Genomic DNA, 16,479 nt, shown 5'->3' on the forward strand with positions numbered 1-16,479 from the left:
CATTGGTTTGAGACCCAAGTTGCTCGCCGTCAAACTGAATTTGAAATTCTACCCTGTTTTGATCACTATCCCCGAAAGGATCCTTAACTACGATATCTCTTATTAATCCTACCTCATTACACATTACTAGATCTAAAATAGCCTGTTTCCAGGTAGGTTCTGTAATGTATTGCTCAAAGTAACAATCCCGGATGCACTCTACAAATTCATCTTCCATGTTACCTCTGCCAATCTGATTTGTCCAGTCAATATGCAGATTAAAATCACCCATGACAATTGTAGTGCCCTTCTTACACGCCTCCATTATTTCTTGATTTATACTTTGTCATACAGTGAGGCAACTCTTCGGGGGCCTATAGATGACTCCCACCTGTGACATCTTCCCCTTGCTATTCCTTATTTCCACCCAAACTGATTCCACATCACAATTTATTGCACCTATATCACTACTCACTATCGCACTGTTACCTTTCTTTATTAACAAAACTACCCCATCTCCTTTTCCTTTTTGTCTATTTTTCCAGAACATCGAATATTCTTGAATATTGAGTTCCCAATCTTGGTCACCCTGCAACCACGTCTCTGTAATAGCTCAAGTCATACTCATTAATTTCTATTTGTGCCGTCAACTCATCTATCTTATTACAAATGCTGTGTGCATTCAGATAAAGAGCCTTAAGCTTTGATTTTTTACCATTATTACTCATTCTGGTTCTAATTTCTGCTGCACTCTTCTGCTCATATTTTCTGCCCCTTCCTGTCACACATTGATTACAGTTCGCCTCTTCACTACCCTGCACCTCTGCTCTCTCGTTTCTTTTTGATTTTTTAAACTTCCTTTCAATTGAACCTTCCCCCCGACTAATTAGTTTAAAGACCTATCTACAACCCTCGTTATACAATTCGCCAGGACACTGGTCCCAGCATGGTTCAAATGAAGCCCGTCCCAACGGAACAGCTCTCTCATTCCCCAGTACTGGTGCCAGTACCCCATGAATCGGAACCCATTTCTCCCACACCAATCTTTGAGCCACGCGTTTACCTCTCTAACCTTATTTACCCTGTGCCAATTTGCACGTGGCTCAGGTAGTAATCCGGAGATTATTACCTTTGAGGTTCTGCTTTTTAATTTAACCCTGAGCTGCTCATAGTCCCTCAGCAGAACCTCTTTCCTAGTCCTACCTATGTCGTTGGTACCTACGTGGACCACGACAACTGGATCCTTCCCCTCCCACTCCAAGTTCCTCTCCAGCCCAGAAGAGATGTCCTTAACCTTGGCACTGGGTAGGCAACACAGCCTTCGGGACTCTCTGTCTTTGCTGCAGAGAACAGTATCTATTCCCCTAACTATGCTATCCCCTATTACTACTACATTTCTCTTTTCTTCCCCCCGCTGAATGGCACTCTGAACCACGGTGCAGTGGTCAGTTTGCTCATCCTCTCTACAGTCTGTGCCCTTGTCCACACAGGGAGCAAGAACGTCGTACCTATTGGATAAGGCCACTGGCTGAGGCTCCTCCAAAGCTAAATTCTGGATCCCCACACCTGCCTCACTTGCAGTCACACCCTCCTGTTCCTGACCATGGTCCAAATTTGATGTAATTAATCTAAGGGGTGTGACTGTCTCCTGAAACACAGTGTCCCGGTAACTCTCCCCCACCCTGATGTGTCGCAGTGTCTGCAGCTCAGACTCCAGCTCACCAACTCTGAGCCGGAGGTCCTCGAGCAGCCAACACTTGCTGCAGATGTGGTCACCACGGATCGCACCAGCTCCCACATACTACAGCTATAACACATCGCCTGCCCAGCCATCTCTATTATATTTAATTAATTAATTTGGATGTTAAATATTTGGATGTTTGATGCTATGTTTGATTTCAATTAAATTAAATTAAAAGTACCTGTTTAAACAATGAATTGTAATTAATACTTCTAGTCCTGCTCTGTGTATATACTCTTATTATAACACTTACTGTTACACTACCATGATTGAAAAATTTTAATTACCTTTCTAACTGACAGTTTATCCCATCAATGGTACAACGTTTGCAGACCTCCAATCCTCTAGTACCTCACCTGTATCTAGTGAGGATTTGAAGATGCTCTTCAGAGCATCTTCTATTTCCTCCCTGGTTTTCTTTAACAATCTGGGATACAATCCCTCCAGCCCTTGTGATTTATCCACTTTCAAGGATGTCAGACCCTCTAGTACTTCCTCTCTCATTATGCTTATCGTATCTAATATTTCACACTCCTCCTCTTTAACTACAATGTCTGCATCATTCCCCTCCTTTGTGAAGACAGAGACAAAGTATTCATTAAGAACTCTGCCCACATATTCTGCATCCACATATAGGTTACCTTGTATACCTTTGATAGGAAAGTATTAAGTTTTTGTGACTGTTATAAGCTTTTTTTCTGCTTTATCTTACCCTGTATGCTTCTAGATAACTGGGGGCTCTAGATTTGGTAGTACAACCCTTTATCTTTGTGGGGACATGTCTACACTGCCTGTAAAATCTCGCTTTGAATGCCTTCCACTGGTTTGCCACTGATTTTCCTTCAAGTAGCTGTATCCAGTCCACTTTTCCAGATCACCTCTCAGCTTCAGAAAATTTGTCTTCCCCCAATTTAGAACTTTTACTCCTTGTTGGCCAGGGGCTGCAAGAAGTACGGAATCTGTTACAAACTGCTGGATAGTTCATGAACTAAAGTAACCTGAGCTCAGACACTGGCCTGTGCTGGTAAAAACCAGTTTGAACTAATTAATTTATGTGACAAGACAAGGGAGAGATCACAGGAATAGAGCCTTATTTGGACACGATGTGATACCGGGGTCTTTGGGCCTGGGCCAATAAGGAGAAGATACGAACGAGGTGAGCAGGCCTAAACCAACAGGAAGCAGACAGCACATTTCAAAGAGATAAGAAAGAGAATAAGTATGGAGAATCTCAGGCATAGAGCCAGCGAGAAACTCCGGAGACCAACCATCGCGGAAGTGGAAGACCCTACGTGAGCAACGCGGCGGCGACATAAAAGAGAGAGAGAATGGAACTCCTGGCCAGTGTCAGCTCTCCCCTTTTTCGGATATTATCTTTTGTTTTCTGTGACTAGGTCAGGGAAAGGTCAGAGGAACCTAGTGGGTGTGCTTATCAATTCTAGTTAGCTTTGTCATTAACTGTATAACCCAGTTTGAGTTGCATGCTTTTGTCTAACCTAGTGTATATGCCTTATTCTTAGATTGTACAACAACGTGAATAAAGTAAATTGATAGTTAAAGAAAGGACTGAGTTTCCTCCTCTTTGTACTAAGCCATTAACCGTAGCCAGTGGATTAGGTGGAGGGTGGCTCTCCTGTAACCCCGATATCCCAAATACCCAGCCTGAGCCTGAATTAAGAGGACTTAGTCCCACGTGACAGCCAGGATCAAGTGGGTGAAGGGAATAAAGGGGCCAAGGGGGAGTTGACTCCGCGCCACGGTTTACACCCTGTTCCATCTTTGTCCTTTTCCATGATTATGCTAAATCTAACTGTATTATGGTCACTATCTCCCAAAATGGTCACCCACCATTACTTCAACTGAGCAGCGGCGCCACACTCGAAGCTTTCCTCATGCTTTTGGGACGCCGAGGAGCCCAGCATGGTCGTGCCGTCCTTCACGCTCGACACTCTGGATGGACAACTGAGTTTCCCGTCAGCTCGGGAGCAGCGACCTCGCTCCTTCATCTTTCAGGTGTTTACAAGTTTACAAACCATTAAAAACAGGTATCGACCTCCCATTTTCAGTACCCATGAAATCCAATCGAGTTGCTGTGCTGGGAATCCGCCCACCCCCCACCCCCCTTCCCCCAACCCCTTCGCACCTCCTTCCCAGATCCCCCCCTCGCACCATCTTTCCCTCACACCCCCTTCCCCTGCATCCCCTCCCCTACCCCACTGCAGCCCCCTTCCCAGCTCTCCCTTGCACCCCCTTCCTTCCACCCCTTCCCACCGCACCCCTCCCCCCCCCGCACCCCCTTCCCCCCACCTCCTCCCACCAGCATCCACCTACCCCTGAGCAGGAGCCCTAACAACCCCACTGCCTTGTGGGCATCTCGGGAGAGACCAAGGCTAAGGGAGTAAACCCTAACAGAAAATCCGGAGCAGAACCCCGAAGGCGGTCATGTGTCACCTTTGGCATGTTTCCGGCAGTTCCTGCAGCCATACCGTGCCAAACGTCGTGCTCTGCACTCCTTTAGACCCCACTAGGAAGGCTGAGAGGGGGGTTTTGACGCATGGGCAACTTACAACCTCCATACATCCTCCCAGGCATACACCATGGAGAGGTCACTCCATAGTCGCCTCACAGCAACCAAAACAACACGGAAGGCAGCAGTTATGGGTTATAAGTCCAGCTCAATTGGTGTAGAGATTGGGCGCCACGGGTTGCCTTTGTCAGTGGGAGAGGTCATCGCATCTCACTGGACAGCTACCACCCGCCTCAAACTGGGCAGCCCCCGGTCAGTAAGGTTCTGTCCTGCCATAGTCCACCTGCTTCAATGGGTGCTTGGAGCTCAGGATCATTGCCCGACAAGTGGACTGTAACACTGCATCAAACAGCACAACAAAAAAAGGAAAGAAGGTACCAGCCCTTCGTTTTGCAAGCTAGAACGTCAGAACTATGTGTCCTGGCCTGTCGGAAGACCTGACACAAATCAACGATTCTCGGAAGACCGCCATCATCAACAACGAGCTCAGGAGACTCAATGTGGACATTGCAGCACTTTAGGAGACACGCCTCCCCGCGAGTGGATCTCTAAGAGAACAAGACTACACCTTCTACTGGCAGGGTAGGATCCTGAAGAACCAAGACAGCATGGAGTGGGCTTCGCCATCAGAAACTCTTTGCTCAGCATGATAGAGCCTTCCTCAAATGGCTCGGAATGCATACTGTCCATCTGACTGTTCACTGCCTCTGGTCCAGTACACCTACTCAGCCTCTATGTTCCAACACTCTGCTGCCCAACTGAAGCTAAAGACCAGTTCTACGAGGAACTCCATAATATCATCAGTAGCATCCCCAATACTGAACATCTGTTCCTGCTGGGGGACTTTAATGCCAGGATTGGGGCTGACCGTGACTCATGGCCCTCCTGCCTTGGGCGCTATGGGATTGGAAGGATGAATGAGAATGGACAGAGACTGCTTGAGTTGTGTACCTATCTGTAACCTCTGCATCACCAACTCGTTCTTTCACACTAAACCCTGTCACCAGGTTTCTTGGAGGCACCCAAGATCACGTCGTTGGCACCAAATGGACCTCATCATCACAAGCCGAGCCTCTATAAACAGTGTTCAAATCACACGCAGATTCCACCGTGCGGACTGCGACACCGACCACTCCCCGGTGTGCAGCAAGGTTGGACTCAAAACAAAGAAGCTACATTACTCCAAGCAGAAGGGCCGCCCGCGCATCAACACGAGCAGAATCTCTCATCCACAGCTGTTACATAGGTTTCTAACTTCACTTGAAAAAGCCCTTCAAAACAATTCCAACAGGGGATGCAGAGACCAAGTCGGCCCACATCAGAGACGTCATCTATGACTCAGCAATGACCACCTATGACAAACGTGTGAAGCCGAATGTAGACTGGTTTCAATCTCACATTGAAGAGCTGGAACCTGTCATAGCCATTAAGCGCATTGCACTGCTGAACTACAAGAAAGCCCCCATCGAGTTAACATCCGTAGCACTTAAAGCAGCCAGAAGCACTGCACAAAGAACAGCCAGGCGCTGCGCAAATGACTACTGGCAACACCTATGCAGTCATATTCAGCTGGCCTCTGACACCGGAAACATCACAGGAATGTACGATGGCATTCAGAGAACTTTTGGGCCAACCATCAAGAAGATCACCCCCCTCAAGACTAAATCAGGGGACACAATCACTGACCACCGCAAGCAAATGGACTGCTGGGTGGAGCACTATCTAGAACTGTAGTCCAGGGAAAATGTTGTCACTGAGACCACCCTCAATGCAGCCCAGTCTCTGCCAGTCATGGATGAGCTGGACGTACAGCCAACAAAATCGGAACTCAGTGATGCCATTGATTCTCTAGCCAGCGGAAAAGCCCCTGGGAAGGACGGCATTACCCCTGAAATAATCAAGAGTGCCAAGCCTGCTATACTTTCAGCACTCTACAAACTGCTTTGCCTGTGCTGGGACGAGGGACCAGTTGCAGTGCCTTTAACACTATGTTTATCCTCTGAGCAATTAAGATGAGTCCAGTCACAATGTTGTGTTTAGACTGAATTTTAGCATGGCTCGGAGTTTAACTAACATCAAATATTTCACCCGATTGTATACAGTATCAATTATAAAACATGCTGCAATGAGACATCAAAGTATTTGACACAGCCAAGCCCTTTAACCAAGAGGATACAACTGGTAGCGTTTAACTGAAAATAGGTCGCATGTGAATGTGTGTTTGCTATCCAAATAAAAATTGCAGTAAGTTCATTGTCAATTCAAGAATAAAGACTTGGCCACCAACCAAAACATGTCCAGAGCAAAGGTCAGTTGGCAGACTCTGATTGGGCTGCTGTTAACTGTGTGATTAATGTTGGCAGTTTCATTATTTGGTGCAAGTTCAATGGTTCCTGTTACATTGGAAAGTGGTAGCAGAGACATCAGAGAATCAAGGATGAAGTCAACCAAAAAAATAAAGAAATATTAACACATAGCTCTCTCAGTGGCATGATGGGTAAGTTTGGAGGTTCAAATTTAGCTCTGGGCTACACATATCAGGAAGATTCCAGATTCAATCTCTGGTCAGTGCTTTGTTAACTGATCTCAATCAGGGGAGAGTTGATATGCTACACCTGGGCTCAATATCACTGCACCAAAGACACCTAAAATACCAACCAGGGTTCTGACTCCTGATAAGTTCTTCGGTGACCCCTGCCAAAAGTGTCTATGTAAATGTTGGATGCACATCGGATCGCACTTGATTGAGATGCACCTGCAGGCAAATATCCTGCCAGCAGCTGATATCCAGATGCACACAAGAATACTGATTATGTGAAGTTTTAGAAGGTGGCCAGTAATTCAAGCAACTCTACCCAAATATGAATCATCTCCTTCAGGGCAGGAGGAGAAACTAATTAGGCAGGATGAGAGGAAAACTGAGAAATGAATTCATTTACATCACCCAATGTCTAACTGACAAGGTATTCCTCCACACCTGTCAATTTCATAACCCCGACGCCCAACCCCCATTCTCTCCTGAATGTGCTGGCTGATGTTGAAGTATGGTTCAATGGATGCTGGTCACCCTCTGGGGCTTCACCAAGGTGTCTATTCCTCATATATGAACCTCAGCAGTGATTATCAGCATGCAATTTGACTGCAGAAGGCATCACAGAAAGGTCTGTCTCTCACACAATGTCTGCACACCTACTCTTTCCGGTAGAGGTCACTGAACAGGAAATCAGGATGAGGAACGAGAGCATGGCTACCTGACCCGAACCTGACCAGACCCGACATATGTCGGGTTCAGGTCGGGTCGGGTCTCTCTTCCGGGTCCGGCATTCGGGCTCAGGTCGGGTCGGGTCGGGTCAGACACAGTGCTGCCTTTTGCTCAGGGAGGGAAAAGCTTCAAAATTTGAACAGCCAGGACATCAAGGTGGGAAACGTGTATCCAGACACCGCACTAGTCTGCAGTGAGCGATTCCATCCAAGGTAGAGCACAACCCCTTTGATATAATCAACTTCATTCCGGTAGTCGGGTCGGGTCGGGTCGGGTCGGGTTGAGTCAGGTTGGGCGCAGGAAAAAAATCAAAGGACTCGGGCCAGGTTGGGTTTGGGTCGGATGTGGTTCTGTCGGGCTCGGGTCGGGTTTCAATTGCATGCTCGAGCAGGCCTTTATGAGGAACCAGCACTGATGTTTTCCCATTCCTAGCTCAGGTCACCTACTGAAGCCCCAGCTGAGATTAGACATCTCAGCATAGACCAGAAAATGAATTTTGGATGTTCTGGCCTGTAGAAATCAAGTTATGCATTGTCTTCATTGACTAAACAAAGAGAGAGTCTAATTTAAAAGAGCAGCTATTTAAAACAATTGTCAAATACTAATTTGCATTTTGTTCATAGGTGGTTCAACTCAGCAATATAACTTATAAAATGAAAGCAATAGGCTTAGATCTTTGCATTCTGCAATGGGGTAAACACAATTTTAGTCTCAAGGCAAACTTAGGATCCTCTGGAATTCCTCGCTGTCTACAAACACAGGAGAAGTGATGTACTAGAACAGAACAAATGTAGTGGCCACTGAAACTACACAATATAATTTTCTTCATATTCTTGAACGAACATGGCTATAAAACAGTGCACATTTAGGGCTGGATTTTGTGGAGGAGACAGAACTCCCAGCACCAGGCCAAAATGGCAGTGGAAACCCCGCCTCCACCATTTCATGCCCACCCCCACCCCAGAGCAATCTTCCGGGCTTTTTAAATCAAAGTTTCAGGAGCTGGGATCCCAGTCCCTTTAAAGACGGGAATCCCGCCTCCAAAAGCTGCTGGCCAATCAGAGGGCCACTGCCGGTACTGCAGATGCCTCAGACCCAGGCCCAGCGCGAGAACCCTGGACCAGAGGTAGGTGAGGCGGGGTCATCGGAGCCAGTCCAAGAAAGCCCCAGCGAGGGGGTGGTGGAGGGGTGGTTGTGTAGTCAAGGGGGGGGGGTTCATGGGAGGTAATCTGGTTACCGGCAGGGGTTCCCTGTGGGCCACAGACAAGGGATCCTCCCCAAGCCTGCAGGGAGGGCGCCATGTTTTATAAAGCGACCTCCACGCATGGCAGAGGCCCCCCCCATCTCTGGGCTGGAAGACCATCGTCGCTTATCCTGCTCCTGGTAAGATTGCTTGGCGACAGGCCTGCTGAACCCCCGCCTCCCCCCACCACACGTGGTGATACTCTGCGTCCACCTGCCTCCAACCCTGCCTCCGAGGGCCACACAAAATCTCGGCCTTAAGGTGCCTGGAGTTTTATCTATGAAAGGTAAGTGCTACCAACTTAGTCTTGTCGTAGATACCTCCTAGAGCTCAGTGGCATCAGTCACTCCCATCAGCCGTCTGATTGACTTATTTATTGAAGGAGTTGTCTGACACTATACTTGTATTATAGCATGACGTCCAAGTATTACCGTGGTGGACTGAACTGGATATTCAGGTGTTCCACATGTGTACTCCTTCAATCGCTTGAAAGGTAGACCAAACAAATACTTGGCAAGATGTGGCTTCAAATGAGCCATAAAGCTGCTTTATTTCACAGCAATAGGGTTATATTTGGATTCCCTTTTGTCAATCAATACCACTTGTCTTGGTGCAGTAATACAAAATACTGAACCTGGTACATTTTCATCAGTGGGTCATCTTACTTAACTTAAACAGAATATCAGCCCAGGGCAGAACCTCCTTTCTCTGCAGTCGCTCATCTTTTCTTCTGCCAGCCTGACTCCTGCATCAGCTTTTACTCAAAATAACTATACCACACCCCACCCCCACCCCACCCCACCCCAATCCCAGCAGACCCCACCCCCACCCCACCCCAATCCCAGCAGACCCCACCCCCACCCCACCCCAATCCCAGCAGACCCCACCCCCACTCCACCCCCAACTCCACCCCGCCCACACCCCACTCCCAACCCCACTCCACTCCACCCCCAACCCCACCCCCAACTCACCCCACCCCAACCCCAACCCCACCTGAAGGGTGGAACACATCAACCTAACTTGGTAATAACCACTGATGAGAATGAAAAGAGGTCTTACAGCAACAATGAATGTCAATGATCACTAGAAGGCTAAATTATCTCATTGTCTCCAGTATGCTGATTCAGATAAGGTAACTGCATCTTAAGCAAGGTCCTGTAAATTTAACTTCTTGAGAGCTAAGCTTAGCTCAATAGTAGCATTTTTAAAGTGTGTTATACCAAGTTCAGAAATCCTACTGCATGACAGGAAGCCATTTCTTTTTTCATGAAGATATTCCATTTAAATTGCTACTATGACTATAATCCTCTATTTAAAAAGACATTAAGACATGAAGACTACACGCTACTTCTCAGTGAGCTGTTAGATTATAGGAGGGCTAACTCTGCAGCAGCTGTGTTCTGTATATTAGAGATTAATTTTCCCATTAGGAACAGGAAACAAAAGTTGGGACTGTTTCCAGGTCCCAAAACTGCCCCTGGGAGGGAAAGCAGAATTGAATCACAATTTTCACGTGGGCAACCCCTTAACTGGTGTGGAAACGGGATTGGCAGCCAATTAGCGCCAGCTGTAGGGGCAGGAATGGAGACAGGCAAGATGAAGTGCGGGCCCTATTTAAACTCCCAACGGCAGCCATTACTGTGGCTGCCATGTGAGTGGTGAAGGAGCATAGAGAAGATTGCCATTGAGTGTTAGCCTGGATTGCTGTCTCCCATGATGTTGCAAAGAAACCAAAAGCCTAGTACCTGGGGCAGGGCAGCCACTTAGTTCTCTGACAACGACCTTGAAGTGATGTTGGAGGCGGTGAGGAAGAGGAGTGAGGTCCTCTTTCCAGAGGGTGGTAGGAGGAGGCTATCCATACAGAAAAAACAGGCTTGGGTTGCGATAGCCACCACTGTCAGCGGCAGAAGTGTCATTAGACGATCTTGGATTCAGTGCAGGAAAAGGTTCAATGACCTTATACGCTCTGGCAAAGTGAGTGCAATGCCCAACCCTCAAAACAGGTCACTGGGTAATCACCCTCCAGCAGACAAACCACCTGAGGAACCTCATGGTGCATACTGCCCCTGAACATGGGAAGAGTATGTACCCAGGGCACTTACTGACCCCTCAGAATAACTCAGAGCTATAGTGCTGCTGAAGACCTGTAACCACTGCAACATGCAGCTTCAAATGAACAGGGACAGACTCCATTGTCCGCTGAGGGCAGCAGTGCCCTGGCATGCTTGCTTTTGTCCTTGAAGGAGAGACGGGTGCATGATGCTGGGAAAGGGTACAAGCAGGCAGTGGGGTGCTGTACTTCCAAATGATCACACCAATTGATGACTGAGTGATGGAGATAGCCAGGATTGCAGATCAGGAGGAAGTCAGCCCTGGTGAAATGGGAACTTATGATGGAGATGGTGATTACAGAGGGCAATGCGCTCATCAAGGGGGCGCAGTGCACTCCATGCCGTCTGATAGCATGCCGGACACTGAGTTGCATTGGGTAGCCTCAGCACTGCAGTGGCATGTGCTCTTCAAGGCTAGCTGTCATGGTCTCCTCTTGTGTCTCCCAACAACACCCTCTTCCTCTCCCTCTCCCTCCATAGCCCCAGAAGAACAGAGCCAAAGAAACACTGTCAGACCTGACACAGACACTCTCACCTCAGTGGGTCCTCGCACATATTTAGATAGGGCAGCACTGGGTGAGGAGCATGGCACTAGTGTGCAGGAGGAGGTGTCAGAAGCAGAGGCAGCTGTGGCCAGTTCCCCTCAGTGGAGGGAGAACAGACAAAACCCAGCTCAGTTGGGCATAGATGCAGGGTCTCAGGAGTTACAAGGATTCTCTACCTACAACAGCAGCAGGAAATGTGCTCCCACATGTCAGAGTTCCCTGTTCTCTGCAGCCGACAGCGTGAGTCCGAAGGCTGTGTTTCCCGCCCAGTTCCAGGGTTAGGAACATCTCCTCAGGGCTGAACAGAAATTTGGAGTGGGAGCGAAAGGATCCAGTTGTCATGGTCCATGTGGGTACCAACGACATAGATAACTGAGTATAAGCAGCGAGAGGCTAACTTAAAAAGCAAAACCATAAAGGTAAATAATCTCTGGATTACTACCTGAGCCACAAGGAAATTGGCGTAGAGTAAATAAGATCCAGAGAGTTGAATGTGTGGTGCAAAGATTGGTGTGGGAGAAATGGGTTTCGATTCATGGGGCGCTGGTGAGGTAATGGTTAGTTCACCACTAACAGGATGCTGCCATCAAGGCAAAAAGATGTCCTGCCTATCACACAAATGAGTACTGTGATATATGAATCACAATGCCAGTGTGATGCTAGGTATATAGGCCGTACGTCTCAAAGACTAGTGGATCGTATCAAACAACAGGTCCCTTCCGCTGTTCGCAACGGACAAGGTACAGACCAAACCCAACCAGCCCATGCTTGTAAAACTCAAAACACAGTGTCTAACATTAGATGTGATTCCATGATTGGACAACATTTGCTAAATAATCCTCAATGTGCTAAGGATTACGCTGACAACCAATTTAAGATTATCATTCGGGCTCGCAGTGTGGCGCATTTGCGCGTACTGGAAGCTACATATATTAATACACAGGGCCCTGTTCTTTGTAGACAGAAAGAAAATGTACACACATTGCGCCTGTTTCAGCTTGTCATGCTAGGCCCCCACCCGCCAAGAATGAGGCACATTACTTTTGTCATGAACATTGATTTTTAACTGTTGTTGGAGCGAGGAAATGACTTGTTAAACAGATCAGCCATGGCTGGAAAAAAACATTTACATACTAATAGACATCGAAGGTGAGGAAGTGCATTCCAGGGTCTGCTAAGGAGGATACAATCCACAAGGGCCAGGACTGGTTAGACCATCTGGTCAAATGACTAACTGGCTGTTCCAGGGTTTTCTTTTGACCTGGCCACAGAGAGTTTGAACTCAGAAAGACTGTTTTCTCCCGGACAGAGAAGATCTCTCCTCTATGCTCCCATCTCTTTCTCACAAGCCTCTGAATCCACTGAAGATACATCAACACCAAGAGAGAAAAGTCTCCTACAGCGAACAAGGTTTAAGAAGAATACTGGGCCCCAACGAAAAGCAAGAACTACCTACAATCAAGGACTCTACAGTGAGCTCAAAGAACCATAACAAAAATTCTTCAGATATTGTCTGATACTTTTTCCACTTTAGTTTTCTTCTGCTCTTTTCTGTTTCTATTTGCATGTGTGTATCACTTATGCATGCTAGTGTGGGCGTGTTGTGTATCCATAGGCATCAAACGAATTAGAGTTTAAGTTCAAGTTTAATAAATTTCAACTTTTCTTTAAATCTAAGAAAATCTGTTTGTGCTGGTTTCTTTGCCTTAAGCAGTGAACAAGGATTTACCAAGGCTAAAAACACAGTGTGTTTAAGATTAAACCCTGTTACAGTAAGACCAGGTGGATGCTGAGAGGGACCCCTCGACACCTTTCTCACCTGGTCATAACACAGCTAAACAAAATAATTGACAGTCAGTCGCTGGTTCATTCCTCAGGCAATGCTTGACCAATCAGAGTCAAGATTCCTGGTTTAAAGTTCAAACAAAGCTCGGAAGTTAACTGTCAGTCACCATAAACTGATGCATTCTCCATGGCAACACCTCTACCAATCAGAGTTCACTTGCCAACCAATAGCACTCTCTTCTCATACAGTATAAATTTATTGCATTCCCTACATTGGTATTCATGCAAGTTGTCCTGATGACAAAATGTCTCTGTTTTCAGCAATACTCAAGTTCTGTACTACCAAACGACTATTTAAATTTATTAGAGTTCTTTGAGGATGTAACAAGCAGGGTAGATAAAGGGGAACCAGTAGATGTAGTGTATTTGAATTTCCAAATGGCATTCAATAAGGTGCCACATAAATGGTTACTGCACAAGATAAAAGCTCATGGATAGAAGATTGGCTAACTAACAGGAAACAAAAAGTTAGGATAAATGGGGCATTTTTGGGTTGACAAATTGTAACTAATGGGATGCCACAGGGATCAGTGCTGGAGCCTCAACTATTGATGATCTATATATTAATGTCTTGGATGAAGGGACCGAGTGTATTGTAGCCAAATTTGCAGACAAGATACAAAGATAGGTCGGAAAGCAAGTTGTGAGGAGGACACAAAGTGTCTGCAAAGAGATATAATAGATAGGTTAAGTGAGTGGGCAAATATTTGGCAGATGGAGTATGATGTGGGAAAATGTGAGGTTGTTCACTTTGGTGGGAAGAATAGAAAAACAGAATATTATTTAATAGTGAGGGTTACAAGAGTGCTTCTATCTTTTGTAAAATATGTTTTAAGGACTTATAGTTGAATTATGGACAAAGATTCATCTGGAAGCTTGACGAGATGCTGAACTGTGTGCTTTTTTTAAAAAAGAGATCACCAGAAGGCTTCATAGACTTGGCTTGTAAACAATCCCTTACTGAAAGGCACCTGTTTTCAGATAAAATACCAGCAGGGAGCTTGTTCTTTTGACTTGGAAAAGATGTTTACAGAGAAGTGACAGGTCAAGATTTATAGAGCTCAGGATGCTTGACTTCTGCAATGTTTCAGTTCACTTGAATTGTTAAAAAAGATAGTTGCTTTTTGCCTGCCAAAAAATCCAGCCCATCTCTCTCTCTCTTGGAAAGAAACCTTGCATATCCAATGTGTCAGTTTCCTTTTTCCTCCTGTATTTGAAGAATCCCTACATATCGAATGTGTGGGAACTGAAACCCCTGTTGCCACATTTCTGCTGTTACGTCTACCTGAAAACTCTGTAGCTGCATTTCTTGGAAAGCCTACCCAAACAGATCTTCAACATCACCTGGAAAGAACTGTTCTAGGAAGATCCCAGTGACAGCCATCTATACACAATTAGGACACCAAACCAAAGCAAAGGGAATATTTCCATGTCTTCTCTTTTTTCTTCAAGAATGAGCAAATATTCAGCCTAAGTGTTTTTTTTTGTAACAGAGTTCGAAAATCAAAATCCCTTTTTTTTCCCAATTAACCGATGTATGTATGTATGTGTGTGAGTGAGGGACTAAGGTAAAAAGGGAACTATTGTACTTCAATCTGTGTGTTTATGCTTTGCTTCATTACTGGTCAAGGCTTGTTTAATAATAAACTGATAATTTTGTTGTTATTGAAGAAACCTGGTTGGTGTGTTTTCTTCTGGGATAAAAATAAAGTCTATGATTGACCATTGACTGTATTGGTAAGTGGGGAAAAATTTAAATATATATTGTCACCCACAGAGAAGTGGAACTAGAATAAACAGTGCACTCCTCCCGCCATGGTCTTAACATATAATTGGGGGCTGTTTGCGGGATAAACCCAAGGCCGGCGACGTACAATTGTAAGTGGGGTAATAATAATTGAAAAGGAAAAAAAAAGGTTTCTTGTACAATAGAGTAAAGTCTAAACCACCAGAATGTCTTTAACAGCTGTTGCGACTTTTCTGGGGATGTAAAATGTATCCCTGAATGATTTGAGGATCTTACCCAAGGTCAAGCTAATAGCATTGGTAGCAAAATTGGTGTTAGAGTTAAAACCAGGAGCTAAGAAAGCAGACATAATTGAAGTAATAGCACAACATTTGCAATTGGAACAAGAAGAAAGCAAACCGGGGTGGGAGGGTGGGTGGGGTAGTGCAGTTGAATTAGCTAAAATTCGATTAGAGATGAGGCAGCTTGAACTTAACAAAGTACAAGAAAAAGAAATAGAAATGAGAAAACTTGAGCTGGAAAAAGAATTGAAAAAACTTTAGCACCTTTGACTGTGGGAGCCTCTGTGCAGCATGGCCAAGTGATGGAGGCTGCCCTAACAATGATGCAGGTGCAGCAGCCTCTGTGGATGCCCCCACGGGAACATCCATGATGAAGACAACCGCCACATGCATCTCAGCTGTAAGCCAAGGCAAGTGAACAGGTTGCCTCCATCTCCTCTGAGGCTGCAAGAGGAGAACTGGATAGGCCGGGCTTGGAGGTCACCATGTCGTGCAGAGCACTGAGTGGGTCACTGGGGTGTCTTCTTGCTGTCTCCGTGCACTATTTCACCTTTCTTATCACTGTTTAAATACTGACGCTTTAAGCCACATTTCTGAGTTTCCTTTAAATTGATCCTGTGGCACTGGATCTTGGTCATCTCCAGGTAGTTCCTTCTTCAGCAGTAGATCCTATGTGGAGGGTATGGTCTCCATGTCCTTCCTGCCCTTCATTCCTCTCCTTTGCCCTCCTGATGCCGTGGGCTCCGATCTGCTTGTGGAGAGTGTTGCTCCTCATCGCCACTGGACCTAAAATTTGTGCCTCATTGCCAACTGCTGCCTTCCTTGTGATCAGCTGGTTGCCCAATTGTCCTTGGCAGCCTTACCCCGCTCTTCTGCCCCTGCAATGCCATGACAGTGCCAACCCCCTGCACTGCCTGAGCACTTACTGCCCACTCTTCCCACAGGCCAAGGGCACCTGTTTGTCAATGGCTGAGTCCCCCTCTGCACTGTTTAAACTGTTATAGGTCCGAGGTAATTCCCTGAGGTGACCATGACTGGCTCCTCACTTTGTACCTCCCTCCCTTCACCTGGTCTGCCCCAGACAACGTGTGTAGCCCGTGCGCCCCCGTGAAAATCTCAACACACCACCCCCCCTCCATTAACAAGGTCTTGAGCTCTGCAAGCACCTTAATTGGCCTTAATCGGGGATTGGACAGAA

Source organism: Heterodontus francisci, chromosome 17, assembly GCF_036365525.1.
Source record: "Heterodontus francisci isolate sHetFra1 chromosome 17, sHetFra1.hap1, whole genome shotgun sequence".
Lineage (NCBI taxonomy): Eukaryota > Metazoa > Chordata > Chondrichthyes > Heterodontiformes > Heterodontidae > Heterodontus > Heterodontus francisci.